Raw genomic sequence first — 6,984 nt, 5'->3', positions numbered from 1 at the left:
CACGAAACGGCTAATTTTTCAACTAAATTTGAATAAAAGAACCAAAATTTTGGCACAGCCGTTTAAAGAATTTGAAGAGCTTTGAAATGATGTGTCTCTCCACCCATATTCCCCATTTAAAACAACGAAGGGGTTGCCACTCCTGCGATGTGGTCGACAAGGGGTGAGAGCTTTATTCATTTTTCATTTTCCCCCTCCGTTCTAAAGTTGACTTCTTTTAGTATTTTTATCTTTATTTTGGCCTTCTAGAATGTGAGAGGTGGTAGCTTTTTGAAAATTCATCCGGTATAGGTAAGATTTGGGTTCTCTCGCATCCAAAATAGTGGCAATATTGAAAGTTAAATTATTTTTATAAATAATGATAAATCAAAGCTGTCAGGCGGTCATTTCATGCTGTACGAACGAAAATACGAATACGACTAGAAGCGCAAAAAAAGTTTACTTCCTCTAAAAAATGTGTGTTTTTTTTCACATTTTATTTCATATTTTGTTCCAAGACCATTTAAAATTTTTTCTACAACAAAAATATATGAGATGTTTCACGTTGAAATAATTGACGAATTTTACTTTTTGCCGTATACTCCACTAACCTTAACACTTTAAATCACTCTGGCCATTTAACCCAACTTGTGTCTTTATTAATAAAAAGAGCTCCCGTACAACGAAATAGATAATGGCCACCCTATATATAGACATAAAAGCTGTTGTGTAAGTATAATGATGCTTTTATGTTGGGATTTTATTAACTATCTATTTAGTGGTACAAAAATCGCGGTCATTACTGTACCCCAAACTTTAAATTGGATGTATAATAATAATCGGATACATCCGCCACTGTATGATATTAATTCACCAACAACTTGTATTTGTAGTGACACGTAGTTTAGTGAAAGATAATAAAGTTTTCTATCGAGAAGTAATAGTGATATCGGCATATTGTTGCTGCCAAGGACAATCGCTACTACAATCTGGTAGGATCTTATTTACATTTTGCATAAAATTTGTCCATCCCTAAAATCAGTTATATATGACTCAACAGATCAATTCATGATTAAACTAATTTGGAATAACCGGTTCAATTGCTATTTTGAAAATAGATCAATTTACTTCTTTAAAACGACACACAATGAAGCGGCAACCAAATTTATATCATCATACGTATGATGTTATTTTTAGAAGCAAAGACGATCTAGAAGATTGATAATGACCCGAGGAGCTAAAGACGGTGTAGTGCTAAATATAAATTGCTCTCATTGTGAGGCAACAATAAACAATAATAAATGTCATCTTTGACCCTTTTCTGGATGATAGGCATAGTTTAAAGTGGTTAAATACGCTAATAGTTTCATGATCAATTCGTAGGGGATTCCCATGCGCATTTACATTTCATCACTAAACTTCTTTACATTATCAATTGCTCTGTGTATGATCATTTCTTTCTTGTTTGGAATTGAGATGAAAATAAAGGGAATTAATCTCTCCGAGATACCCACAGTAGCTACGTTATTAATGTGTAGTAAAAATAACAATAACACCCGAACCCGGCGACACCCCATGGCAGATCTTTCGTTGAGTGGAGAAATGATTAGCCATGGACACTTTCTGTCCCGCTTCTACCAAATACCACTGATACCAACGCAATTCACAGTTCATCAGTCATGTTTAACACAGTCCAATGCCTTGTAGAAATCTCAAAATGCAGTCGAAACATAGTCACCAGCGTCCTCCCTCAAATATAAAATTTTCCGAAACGCAAACATTGCCTCATTGTTGCTTTGAGATGCTTAAAACATAAAAACTCCAAAAACCTGATTCATGCTGTTTGTACAGTCAGCAATACTTGTTGTTGTTGTTGTTGTTATTGATTATGATATAATCTTATTTACAACAAATAAGGCCATATTTCGTCATAACTGCGTTGAATAATCGAAAATAAAACTTAATGGGTTGGTGAAATGATGCATTGAATTGAAATAAATATTCCTGCGGCTTAGATTTCCAACGCAAATTGCAGATAATCAATGACAAATATATCGGCACAATAATTTATATTTACGTCATAAATATTTTAAATGAAAAATCCAATAACGAATGTTAAAAACTGCCCGTGTAAAAAGCAATAATAAATGTGTCAGTTTAACTTTTCCCATGAAATGTTTTTCTTGAGACGACGATCCCCGCAAATCCGCTTGTGACATCATATTCACCCCAAAAGGTCTGAATAACGTGTGATAAAACAAATATAGAACAAAACCCAAGAATCTTGACACGTTTTATTTGAACAAAAAAACGTAATCGGATTAAACATAATCTTTCGCGTTTATTTCATGTGGAAAATCGACAGTCCATGAAATAAGATATATCAACTGAAAGTGTGCAAGTTTCAGATTGGGACGTTTGCCAGAGTGTAAATGCCGCTTTTAAACCTTTCACTGTTTTCAGAAAACGACTTTGGTTTGATCACGAAAGTTTAGTAGCAAATTTTGTGTTTTTAGTGATCAGCCACAAGCACTGGATTAAAAACTTTCTATATTCAAAACACATCCACACAAGATTCAAATCACGTCTATTTGCATATAAATCGTGGAAACAAAGTTTTTAGAACCCCAGCGCGACTCCCTTAGCAGCGTTGTATGTATTAAAATTTCCCACATCTAAATACCTGTTGGTCTCCAAGTGATTGAATAATTTGGATAGATTTTACTGTAATGAATTTTATTTGAAAATTTCGAAAGTTGAGCAAGTACGTACCTGGTTTTTATGAGTGGTTTTCAGTGGTGTGAACCTGGTGGTTATAAACCTGCATAATCGGTGTTGTCATCTTTTACAGTTTCTGATATAGGGAGTTAATTTGATACTTCGCAAACCTCTAAAATAAACGTGCCGCGAACGATATTTCCTGAGGCCGCAGTTAAATATTACAGGATTAATCACATCATTCCTTCAAAGAGGGATTTTAAGAAACATTAAAGTTGAATTTATTCCCAGTTCGTGAACAAGCTCATCTGATTGTCAGGAACTGAAAAGTTCATTTTCCACCAGCACAATATTTCTTCTCCACATCCGAGCCGTTCCGCTCCGTTCGGGGGATCCCCGGCGGCTGCCCCGACCGGAGCACCCCTTGCAGCTACCCAGGTCTATCCGGGAGACTCGTGCCGTTCACATTCGCTCATATTACTTTTTAGCCATGAACATTTATTTGAAGAACATTCCCAGGGATCAGCTTTTACAATAAAGACTGGCTTTCTTCGAAATTCGTATCAAGGAGATTGCTGATTGCCGGTAAGGAGAATGATGACGTCATTATAGGCTAAGTGATTTTGGGCGGGTTCAATATTTCGAAGTAATTCCTCACCAACATTATGCCTCGTCGGGTGTCAGTTTGCCATTCATTAGTTGTTTTCAGAATATGTGTAATAAACTCTTTTTAAATGAGATATAGATTAAACACGTCGCAAATAACACCTTCAAACCTGTTACAAGTAGTAGAAATTTTTGACCCTGTTCTAAAGTTGCAAAATCAGTTGTTTAAATCTTTATAACCCCAGCAATTTTACAATGATCACTAAATAAGGATATGACGTACATTTTTTATCCGTTATTTTTACGTCGCTCTTTATATGTTAGTGAACTGCAGTATAATTAAGCTGCTTACTGAGTTTATCGTTTAATTGAGTGTGATAACTTGTGATTAGTGATTTAGGCTTTATAATATGTCACCGTAATTTTATCAATTATCTGTTAATGCTTCTGTCATTAAAGCTTTGGGAATAGCAGATTATCGACGTTTTTATAGGCAAGCCAAGGTCTCTTTTTTTTTCTTTTTTTTTTTAATGGAATGTCGTAATCCATCGAGCATATATAACACAAAGGAAAAAGCACGTGAGGAGGAAATTGTATTTTAGAATATAGAAGAAGCATAGAAAAATTGAAACGCTTTGAAAGTATTTCACCCTTCAGCGCAAATTTGGATTATAACGAGACGTAAAGTTGACTTTACGTAACAGACACGAGTTCGTTTCGTACCAAATCCTACGAACATGCACAAATTAGGGAAGAATGTTGGGAGAAAACTACTAAAACGTTATCTTTATACGGACACAACTCAAGCACGCAGCAGCACGAGATGCGTCTGCTTTTGCTCGTATCAATAGGCGAAGCACACCGCAACAGTTTTTTCCAAAAAAAAAAACCTCAAAGGTGCCTTCCCGTGATTGGCAATAGCCCAAGATTTCTCACGTGACGATAACATTTTCTTCGAAAATACATGGCGGCTGACGTAATAGAAATTTGAGTAAATATTGGGCCTCATTTTCATGCTTTTTTTTCAAAATATGTTTACCAATGTAATAAAATTTTCCAGCCCGCACCTCAAACCGCGCCGTGGGTGTGTGTGCAACGCGTCACCTGATTGGCTGCCGAAAATGTACTTCAATTACGCATTTTAAGCTCACCTGAGTTAGCATTACGTAGTTAACATGCTTGGTCAGCACAATTTCAGAAAATTTCAATGCTATGCGATGTTTTGTAAATTTTAGGGTTCGAGCGACCATGAACTGAAGATATATATTATTGCAAACTTAATTCGTGCGAAGATTACCATCATTTGAAAACATGCAAAAAATATTTAATCAATTGTACAAATTTGTTCTAAAACCTACTGGGAAATAACCATATACATATTCCGCATAACTGACTTGAAAAATTTCGTTCAAACAAAGCTTCACACTTGGCTGTGAACGAGTGTCCGGTACTCTTCCCAAGAATTCCATCATCGTCCTAGAACCTCTTGCACACAAAATTTTGATAGTCTCTACTCTTCCATTTGACACAAAATTGTAACAGCAACTTGCATAAAAGGACCGAAGGAAAAGGAAGTAGAGATTGCCCTCATTGTCGCTCCCATCTGGCACTCCTTTAAGGCCGAGCTAACTGCGGTAGAAAATAGGGATCGATCCGGTTTGGGAATAATTACCAGTTTTCAAACAAAAGAAAATTAGATTTTCATTCTCAAATTTATCGAAAACAGCTGCCCTAACTCTATCCACATCGATCGAATGCAGAAATTAAGGCACGGAATTGACGCATTCACCGTTTAACACATGCTTGTTTCATTAATTTTTTTAGTCTATTTTCTGCTCAATTTAAGCTTTCAGTAATTAGTTTTTAGGTTTTAATTCTGTTCCCTTAACAAAGGACGGTTCTGAAGATCGCTATGAACTCAATCTAAGAAATTTTAAAAACAATATGCTGACCGCTGTGGTAAAAAATGTTAATTAACTCTGCAAAATATAGAGAATATCTGCAGCGGTTTAAGGCGAAGTCCCGTACGTACCATTCTGGAATACCCGGTAGTTTTCGAGAACTTTCTCGAAAAATGAACGTTGGGAAATGCCCGGCCCACCAGTTTAGAGAGCAGGAAATGTAGGAAAAACTACAAAATTTTCTTGGCTTTGACACAACTATTAATGCTATTAATTACTTGCCGTCCCTCGCCCGCTTATATCTCCGTTTCTCTGGAAACTTATATTATTTCAAAGAACAATGAAGATTTCCAAATCCCCATACATAGAGAAAAATCTAGATTCGTAATATTATTACCTTTTTTGAATAGCCAACGTCGCACATACAAATCCTGCATTAAATTATGGCAAATTTTAAAAGATTGTGTCAGTGATAGTGCCCTATAAACACTAAGCATAGTGTCCTAATTTCATCATTCCAGCACTTATTGTTACGTATTAACCCTGAATTAGTTTACGTTTGACTGGTATGGATGTGGACGATCACTCACTTTAAAAATAGAGCGAGTCTGGTTATTTCTGACTGTCTAGAGACTTCGCTTTTGTACACTTTAATGTAGATCTTGTGGATGGGAACCCCTCGTATTATTCAGTATTTAAGGATTTTGATTGCTCAATTTCGAACGTGCAAACTGCGGTTCGCTGTTGATTGATTGAGCGGAATACTGATAAAATAAAATTCGTTATTAACGAGGGCATTAATAATTTATTGCACAGGCGGTAACGCATAATCGTGGAGATATTGCAGGGGGCGATGGTACTATTTTTTTAAGACCCTCTACAATGAAATGTCAAATTCATCGGTGGCCGTGTACAGGGTTTCACGTTTTGTATTATTTTATGGTTAGTATTTTTTGGAACCAGGCGTATGAATTCTGAGACCAAATTCAAATTCCTTCCCGACTTCTTCAGCTTTTTGGCTTCATGCGGTATTTTTGTATTTTTCACTGTTTTCGTAGAATTTGCAAAAATATATTTCCTCGAATTTGCATAAGCTGGAAAGGCAAAGAATTGACGAAATAATTTAAATTTGGTCTCCGAATTTATACAGCGTGTTCCAAAAAAAACATACACTGCATAAAATAGTACATGACCCAAAAAAACGTAATACTCTGTGGATGGCTATCGGCGACTTTGACATTTTGTTGTAGAGAGTCTTAAAAAAAATAGTACTATCGCCCCCTGAAATATCTCCGTGATATGTTACATCCTACACGTTGAGGAAGAGAATGTCTCGAAATGTGGACTTTTCCAACGCACCCCGTGTGTACGAAATTTATTATCACTATCAATGTTCATTTCACAATATTCCAGGGCAGTTTTGGGAAAACTGTTTCTGTAACTCCTTAACTTGTCTCAAGGTTACTGAGAGACATCACATGGAAACACATGGACATACGTTTTACATGAACCTTTTCGCTGGGTCTATAAAGGAGGTCTTCTAAACTACCAATTCGTTCTAACAAAAAGATCGCGAAAAATGAACAAAACACACAATCGTCGTTCGTTTCCAATTTAACAACAGATCTGAATCGCAAGCAATTTATCCACTGTATTAAACAATAAAAATGTCCCTAATATCCTCTTCAATATTGAATATTAGGTTCGAACAAAAGATGAGTTCTACAATGCTGTATCTAATATGGGGTACAAAAAAATAACTGAAAAATTGCTATTTATT

At 35.8% G+C, this 6,984-nt stretch overlaps 1 protein-coding gene across 1 annotated transcript in view; it reads left to right on the top strand.

The window, feature by feature from the left end:
- Positions 1 to 826: 826 nt before the first annotated feature.
- Positions 827 to 6,984, top strand: part of LOC136350545 (trehalase-like) — a 28,029-nt gene continuing 21,871 nt past the window's right edge. The window contains exon 1 of the mRNA XM_066302377.1: positions 827 to 971. The gene's annotated coding sequence lies outside the window, so the exon portion shown is untranslated. The remainder of the gene's footprint in view (positions 972 to 6,984) is intronic.

Source organism: Euwallacea fornicatus, chromosome 3 (genome assembly GCF_040115645.1).
Source record: "Euwallacea fornicatus isolate EFF26 chromosome 3, ASM4011564v1, whole genome shotgun sequence".
NCBI classification, from domain to species: domain Eukaryota; kingdom Metazoa; phylum Arthropoda; class Insecta; order Coleoptera; family Curculionidae; genus Euwallacea; species Euwallacea fornicatus.
Note: the sequence above shows the minus strand (reverse complement) of the source record. Positions and strands in the feature narration are given on the sequence as shown.